This window comes from Strongylocentrotus purpuratus, unplaced genomic scaffold, assembly GCF_000002235.5.
Source record: "Strongylocentrotus purpuratus isolate Spur 01 unplaced genomic scaffold, Spur_5.0 spur5_scaffold_1, whole genome shotgun sequence".
NCBI classification, from domain to species: domain Eukaryota; kingdom Metazoa; phylum Echinodermata; class Echinoidea; order Camarodonta; family Strongylocentrotidae; genus Strongylocentrotus; species Strongylocentrotus purpuratus.
This window is the reverse complement of record NW_022145594.1, coordinates 45,131,063-45,140,465: the sequence shown is the minus strand read 5'-3', so window position 1 is coordinate 45,140,465 and position 9,403 is coordinate 45,131,063. Positions and strand designations below refer to the sequence as shown.

Below are 9,403 nucleotides of genomic sequence, written 5' to 3'. Positions count from 1 at the left end.
GAAAATGATAACATTGTTGACCTAAATGACAACGGAGGGGCATGCTATTAAAATAAGCAACGTTTGTATGACGTGAGCCCCAAATGATTAAGAAAACATAGATATAGTTATTTGAGGTCTCACAAAATATGTTTTATGGATGGAGGTAGGGTCGTTCTGCAAATACAGCGCTCATTTATATTCAAAATATATTTACTACTTACATTGAAATGTTAGGTAAGAGTAGGATTTTGATTTATTCGAATATCGATTTACAATAGACAAGGTCATATGGGTTAAATATTTATCATGAACAAACACACAATGAAGTAAAATGTAATGTTGAATTTGTATCAAACACCTATCACTCTCCATATTACCAACTTAAATAGAACGTGAATGAAAGGAGCATACATATAGGGAAGGAACAAGCTTTAATTCACATAACAATTTAGCAATTCGATTGGAGTGTAAACTGACACTTTCTGTACAATCTTAACAATATAAGTAATTTCATCACTTTAAGCACTAGATGAATAAGCCATTGCATTAAAGTATGCCATTGCAAATTATGATATGTGATAAACAAATATCAGAAAGATCAATATCAAAGGATGTGTATTGACCCAAGCAATGTATATTGTTTCCCTGTTACTTCAGCAAATATATGCCTACAGTATATTTGTGAACACAGACCAGAGTTCAAAGTCGTGTTTATGCTGTATAATTGAAGTGAGGCATCATATATAGTATGTGAAAACGCATTTAAAAAAATTGTTCCTCAATTTCATCAGGAGGTTCCTGTTTTGATCGCAATGAATTAAATCGGGAATTTCCCTGATTATTTATTTGATGCAGTATCTGAATAATATACTACTATAGTACGAATCAGGGTTGCTGTTGGTAGAATGTGAACTGACTTTTAAAATCTTAAATTTCATATTTAGAATGAAACTGATATTATTTATTTTTCGGTATTTTCGTTTTGTATGGCTCAAACACGTTGGTTATTGTATTTTTTAAATTACAGTTATTGGGTATAAATTTGATTCTTAAAGTTGATATATATCTATAGATACCTGTATGTTATATTATTAGGTGGTCTGTTATCAACAGACCACCTATTGATTTCGTCAGAATTTTCTTTCTTCTTTATTATTATTTCTTTATTTTTATTTATTTCTTCACTTTTTTGTGTGTCGGATAACGTAAGATTGGTTATGTCAATTTGATTCAATTTTGGCACAGTCATAGGTCATTATCATGAGACGTGACAGGAACATTTTTAAGGTCATTAGGTTATCGTGACGTCATCCAGGCGCCATTTTGTGAAATCACGTTATCCATCATATCTTCATGATGCGTACTCAAAGGTCATTCATATTCATATCACATATACTTCAGGTCAAGGGTCAACAAGTCATGTCATCAAAGGTTACATAAAGGTCATGACACGCACGTACGCGCGCGTCAAAATTTTAAAATGCTCAAAATCACTTAACTATTAAACGAGAGTACGAATCAGGTCATTTTAAGCATTTCAAAAATTTCCGTCCGTACTTGTCCCCGCGCGCGGTGCGCGCGCTCACAACGCGCGGAAAAGGTCAAATTCAATTTGTTTACATGATTTAGATTCCTCTTACCGTAAATGACAATTTACATTAATTTCAGTCACTCTTGACCTTTCATAAGGCCGTGAGCGCGCGTCAAAGTTCAAAATCTGCGCGTGCTGCTATGGGCATTATAATGCAAATTTGATCAAAAACATGTCATTTTAAAAATCGAAATAGCTCTTCAGATAGTCCATTGACCCCCAATTTTTATATCATGGTTGGAGAAAGCATGAGTTGGAGATACGATTTCATACCACCTTGACTCGTACAAAGTGAAATAAAGTCATCATATTGGCATCTAAACTCAAACAAATGTATTTTGTTGATGACGTCATTTTTGTCTTTGTTTATTTGAGATTATCTCACTTATCGGTGATCGATTTTCTCCCAGATTTTGATACGTTGTAGCTGAGATAATTTTCTATCAGAAAAATGTCATTTATTTTTCATTTAGATGACGTCATCATAGTAAAATATTCGATTAAAGGCGACAATGCATAATTTGTCATATTTGCGTGTTATGTCTATGGGAGGTCACTTTTTTCAAAACATGAATCTGCATGACAATGTGTTTTGACCAGTATCTCGGTTATTATCCAACAGTTTTCTCCCAAATTTTAGTATGTTGTAGCTGAGATTATTTGCTATCTAAATATTTCCTCATTTTGTCAATCAGATGTCAGGATCATGTTCATACTCATCATCGTCATCATCATCATCAATATCATCATTATCATCATCATCACCAATGTCACCATCATCATCATCATCATGGTCTGAAGATGATGATCATCAACATCACCATGATCATGATCATTATCATCATCATCATCATCATGGTCTGAAGATGATGATCATCAACATCACCATGATCATGATCATTATCATCATCATCATTAACATTATCGTTTTTATCATCATATAACATTTTCATTATCATGATCATCATCACCTTTACTATCATGATCATCATCATGTTCATCATGATCATCATTGTTTACATGTCTATATAACTTCTCCCATTCTCAAATCTATCATAAGACTTAGACAGACCACCTTATTCGTCTTCGTGACGAATTAAATTTCTAGTTGGTTTTACATTTGCTTCGGCGAAATTTTTTCCTGGTATTTTTTTCGTCAAAAGTATAGATTAAGGGTTGCGATTTGGGTTTTAAGTTAGGTTTAGAGTGAAGGGTAAGGGTAAGGGTTGAGGTAGGGTATAAGGTTAGGTTTAGGGCTAGGGTTATGGCTGCGATTGGGTTTTATGTTAGGTTCAGGGTGTGAGTTACGGTTGCGATAAGTTTAGGTTAGGTTTAAGATAAATGTTAGGCTTAAGTATAGTATTTAGTATAGGGTTGAAGCAAATGATTCGGTTAGTGTATTAAATGGATCCGGAGCAATCGTCCCGTTAGAATGTATCATATACAACCACTGAGTTGTTGTAGAAAACTAATCATAGGTATGATGATTTTATCTAGAAGCTTGTGTCTTTAGATCTTGTATGAAACATTGATCATCATCCAGATCTCACACCATGCACCTGTGTGCCAACTGGTCTGACTTCAGGGGCGTCTGCAGGTATAGCTGTCCTAGCAATCCTGTTAGTGGCTTCTGTCATCATCAACATTATTCAATTCATCATGTTGAGGAGACATGAGACCAGACCAGGTGAATATATTCGTCAATAAAATTGTTGAAGATGGAATCAAGAAAATCCACGTGAATGTTTCTTTCATGATTTGTTTTACCTGACTGCTAAATATGTATGTGTATGCTTGTAAATAAGCAACCGCAGGACTGACAGCTTTAATTACTCTTCAAGGGACTTTGAAACGAGGATAAAACCATTAATATAGGGCATGAAAATATTGAATTGGTATTGCTTAAAGAGTTTGAGGAAACAAGATATTGAAAATTGATAGCGAAGGTATTTGTCCTTGCATATCGTAAAATCTATCGCTTTCCTGAATGTATTTACCCATACCATATTAATACCTAAGTATAGCGATCTATTAACTTGAGACTAAAGTTTACTTCCTTGTTGATAAATATGTCATATACCTATTTTCTGCATATAAATTATTCATCAAAGTTTCTATATTTGCTTCTTCCTCTTCTTTTTCTTTCTGCAGGTTTCGAAGAGTCATCGAAAACCGTTTCTAGGTTAGTATTTAGCAGTTCGAAATATTGAACAGAAAATGAATCTATAATTGATCACACAAACACATGCGCCCACTCTCGCGCAAGTACATACACACACAACAATATTCGGATGTAATATAATGTGAGAAACCACCAAATTAAAGACGATACATTTATCATGGGATTTGTGGTTAAATGTTAAATATGTTAACAAGAGAGGTGAAAATTAAGTTTGTATCTATATGAAGCTCTTCAAATTCAAGGGTACTGAAAACTAGTCAATTCGAACGCTGAATGAAGATATATTTCGCAAATTAAAAAGGATTAACTATTCACAATAACACATAAAACGAGCAAAACTGCTCCAATACGAGTACTTGGAAATTAGTTATGTGAGATGGCTATGAGATGGCGCTGTACAATAAACAGTACATTATCAATATAAACGCCTTATTGAGAAACATTTCACAATTTTTTTTTCACAGAGAAGAAAGACACGTATCTCATGAGGCAAACGACAACCCGGCGTATGAGATGATTCAGAACGGAGATAGAGGTGAGAAAATCTGTAAATTCGTCCCAATGTTTATAATGAAGAATACTACGAAGAAAAAACATGTAATTTAATTCATTCAATCAACAGAAAAAGTGGAGATACTTATTGTTTTGTATGTTGCCAAACAAACATTAAAAACTCTCATAATTTTACAAAATTACTACTTAAAGATAAAGGTGAGTTCTAGTTCAAAAAAAGAAAATTAATTCTCACAGAATCCGACGAAACTTACACTGAATGTTCAAGATTACAAATAAATTTCATTTGCCAAACAATTTTGGTAGAGAATGTATACTGGCTGAGTAATGAGCATAGAAACATTAGGAAATCAAGGTTGGTAGCCCAGACACCATTTGTGAAGTCCCATATACATATTTCTGTGTACAGTGCTTGTTACTTTACCAAGACTGGACCAAATTTATTATTATTTTGATGACTCCAGAACTTTGCAGTACACACCAATACTTACATGCTACATAATCAACTATTTCTGATCCATTCCAAACTTTTTCTTTCACAATGCAATCAGATGACCCAAACTCACCATTATCTTTAATAATGTATACTCAATGATAATCATTTTGCCCCAAACTGTACAATACATCGTAGCCATCAATGACATTATTGTATTTAAATTATTCCAAGTATAGTATATTTTCCAAAGGGAAGGTTATGAGCTTCATTATTCTCTCTGATCAGATTCTTGCTAGGCCTACTAAATTGACTGAGGTTTTAAATTTTACCTTTACGCTATTTTGAATTGCAAATTCACCTCCCCTCCCATAACCACACACACAATTATAAATACTTTCATGGTGAATACTCTTTCACTTTCGTTTTATATTTTGAAAGAAATGTAGAATAGATTATCCAAGGGTAGCCTTATCCCTGTTTTAGAGTGTGAAAGATTGCTTGTATTTGATCTTTCAAGTATTAGAATATTTTTAATAATAATCCAATTTTTGTTTTGATAGCATACACATCTCTCAAACTCGGTCCATCCCACTCCCCCATCCTTGCTCCTGAAAACGTGACGTTTTTCACCAGACTTGGTTCAATCGGACGCGGTGACTTCGGAGGGGTATGGAAGGGAGAACTCCGCTCGAATCAAAGTCAAGTAGACGTTGCTATCAGGCAGATTCCAGGTGAGGTTTTGCCAACCACTCCCTATAAAAAAAATAATGAGTAAAAAATACCGAAAGGCAAATCGCTTTGATGAATATCGTTGTAGCCTAAAACCGAACTTTACGAGATGTTGTGTTATCATTGATAAACAGAGATACCATCAGCTTTCTAGAAAGTTATATTTTAGTAGGACCCCAAAAAACGTACAAAGTAACACCACACACAAACACACGCACATATATATATATATATATATACATATAGATATCTATATATATATATAAGTATATTTATACTGTATTCACTTGTATACACTGTTTTCACTCGATCTTATTAACGATGATTGATTGACTTGTTCTGCTATGACTTTAGCCCACCACTTCCTTCGAAATTGAAAGCAAATGTGGTAGTTATATATATAGGATGTATTTTTTCTTAGATCAAGTGACCAAATCAAAGAACGTTCTTCAAGCTGTCAAGGTCCTTTCTGAGCTACCGGATCAATCGAATGTTGTCAAGTGCCTAGGATATTGTCAAGAACAAGGTAAAAACACCTCCGCCCGCAATTACAAAGCTTCTTTTTAATCTGCTTAATTCAATACATATTAATGTTAACATTAACAATTTTCCCCTAATTTTTTGGAACGACCTTTGCAAAAGTCACTATAACTAACTTAGAAGGACGTGACATTTAGAGCAATTCTCGCAATCAGTTGAATAAGAGTTATACAACAGTCAAGTAAAATTAATGATTAATGTAGGGGATTTTCCTGAACAGGGAGTGGAGATTGTGCACACTATGTGTGCGGGCAAGTATTGAATCTAATGACCGGGGTAATGGTATATCTGTAAAGCGCTTAGAGACATTTGTATTATAAAAGCTGAATATTATATAACATGATGTCTAATGAAACATAATGCTATATATCAGTTTCATACATTTATTTCTTCAATTGAACGAATTTCCCATGATGCAGGTAGCATTCTGTATGAGTTCATCTCTGGAGGTACCCTACTCACCCATCTTCAGACCACAGGGGTGCAATCCCAACCCACATACGGCAATCTCAAACCAAAGAGCGTTCGTATCGATGAAGGTAGTCTACTCAACCTGGCTTGGCAAATCGCAAAAGAGATGCAATTTCTTGCATCAAAGAAGGTAACATTATCTCATGACTTGCAATAGAAGAGAATTAACAAAGGAAAAGGGGGAAGGGAAAGGGAGAGGTCAGAGGAGAAAAATAACGATAAATTAAGTAGGCCTGCATGAGAAGGAGATAAATAGATAAAGGCAGTCTACTCAACTTGGCTCGGCAAATAGTCAACGGGATGTCGTTTCGATGCCGTGTGCATCAAAGAAGAGGAGATGGGTAGGGGAGGGGGAGGAGTGGTTGAGAGTTCGAACATTGAGGCCGGGGATAAGTGCGAAAAGGATGAGAATTAACAAAAGTGGAAGAAGACAGGATAAGAATAGAAGGAGAGTAAGCCAGTATGGTATGAGGATGGTTGTGATGACCTGTGAATAAATAACATCCAGATTTTGTAATTGTAGTTTTTATTTATTTATTTATTATTTTATTTTCATCATTATGTTTTTATTTTATTTCTTAAAGATCATCCATGGAACTCTTTGCGCTCACAATGTGTTACTAGCTGATAAAAAGCAATGCAAGCTATCAGATTATGGACTATCTTCATCACTGTTAAGCGGCAGAGGTGTGAGTATTATCACCTTATTTAATGATTATAATTATCATTAGCATAGAGATGGATGGCACATCTTTAATAATGATTTAATCGACAGAACATATTGGAAAATCTTGAAACTACCAAAACGTCAACATGGAATTATGTGTTTCATGATTTATCGCGTTAGCAATTTCCCCCTTAAATTGTTATATTAATACACCCTGATTATCAGCAATTTTATTTACCGTGGTGTTTGTTTCATTTTTGGCATAGGCAATATTGTTTTTGATGTATTTGCAAATCTGCTTGTAAATTGTAAACACTTAAGCCATTGTCTGCTAATCACGGTTCGTTTTAAGCCATGAATAAATGATTATTAACTCTAACTTAAAAGTGAATACAATTTTAAACCTTTTTTAAATACTTACCAACATCTCAGAAACCAACAAGATGGAGTTCGCCTGAAACCATGGATACTGGTGACCAATCAACAGAAGATGATATCTGGTCTTTTGGTATCGTCTTGTGGGAAATTGTGACATTAGGTGAAAAAATAATGTTAATATCGCATATAATTGTGTGTACCATAAGGTCCTTCATGTAGGAAGCCTTATGGGCTTTACAGCTGTTCTTCACCAGGGTCCTCCCATTATGAGTGGAAGGAGAGTGGAAAAGTGAATTAATGTCTTGCCAAGGACGTTAGTGCCAGTTTTCGATTCGAACCACCAATTCTTAGATTGAGAGCCAAGAGCATCAACCACTATACCACGACACCTCCACTTGTATGATATGAGTTGAAGTAATATATATCGGCAATGCACTCATGTAATCAAATAGATAATGTTTGTAACTTGTTTAATGCATGTTAGGGATGACGAATAAAAAAAATGCTTATTCTACTCTTTAAGACCCACCAATAACGATTTTAGATCTATTGCATTGTTCCTATTAAAATACTTGTTACAGATAGGAATAACATTTAGTCTTAAATGTCCACTAATTCTGCCTGTACTATAAAAATAATGTTGATAGAAACAATATTATATATATATATATATATATATATGAAGAAGAGAGTACTCTCCAAACCGTTATGTCTTATATTCATATAATGGATTAAATGTTTGACTTGTTTTATTACTTTGATTCTTAAAGGTGCGAGGCCATACCCTAAAATGACCTTTGAAACTGTCCAAAAGGAGGTTGCCAATGGATACCAGATGCCACGCCCTCGCCATTGTGGACAAGAAGTGTAAATAATACTTATCTGAGCAGTCTTTCCTTATTGTTCCGTAAATGTCATAATTTTCTTGACTCACTCGATGCCAAAATTAGTTGTTAGATTTAATGATAATGTTAAGTATCAAATGCGAATATATTTTCCGAGGTACATGATTAAAGTTAGATGCTGCTTGTAAGTATCGGCTTGCATGGTGATGTAGATATACAGTAGGCTTCTCGGTAATATTTCTTGAGGGTTTCTATTCCTGAAAAGGACTGTTGGTACACTCTAAAAAAAAGATACCCAATATTGGGTAAAATTGTACACTTTACGAGGGTAAAAAGGGAACATGCATGTTTGTTGGGTAAAATTTGACACAGGGGTGGTTGGGTAAAAATTTACCCAGCAAATGTTTAATGTTTTACCCAACTGATGTGCAATATATTTGACCCAATGTAAAAGGTAAAATGTTACCCAACGACAACCATGTTCCCTTTTTGACACAACATTGGGTCATTTTTACCCAACTCATCCTAGGTACTCGTTTACTTTGTTCTTGTGTAATTTTGTACCCAAAAGTTGGGTAAAATTTTAACCCAACCTTATTGTATGATTTTTTATTTTTACACAGATTTGGGTAAAAAAGAAAATTTGTCCGAGGAGTTGGCTGGAAAAGTACATGCTATAATAGTGTAGTGTATAAGTAGCAGACCTCTCTCTCTTTCTTGGCTAGACAGTCTTTCGCTTGGCGTGCTCGCAGTAGGCGACTGCATCGCGGATGACATTCTCCATACGAATAATGTGTTGTCCAGAATTATGAGGAATTTCATGTCCATATTGAGAAGATTTACACGTATTAATGCAAATAAATGCTGCGGAAAGACACAAGTGCATGATCGTAGACTATTTCGAACAAAGTCGTCCATCCTCTGTCGATCTTGAACACGATTAATTCGATGAACAGCTAATTCGAAACGACCGACCACGCTAGCGCTTCAATCATAGTTTTTAACATCAGTTGTGTCATAATACTAACGTTTAGGTGTCAAAACTTGTGTTTACCCAACGCGTGGTTCA

At 34.7% G+C, this 9,403-nt stretch overlaps 1 long non-coding RNA gene across 1 annotated transcript; it reads left to right on the top strand.

Annotated features, from left to right (window-relative positions):
- The first annotated feature begins 6,992 nt into the window (after positions 1-6,992).
- Positions 6,993-8,322, top strand: LOC105444025. The gene is made up of 3 exons (XR_004062917.1): positions 6,993-7,133; positions 7,544-7,649; positions 8,260-8,322. It is a non-coding gene; the product is annotated as an uncharacterized LOC105444025 (long non-coding RNA).
- Positions 8,323-9,403: the final 1,081 nt, after the last annotated feature.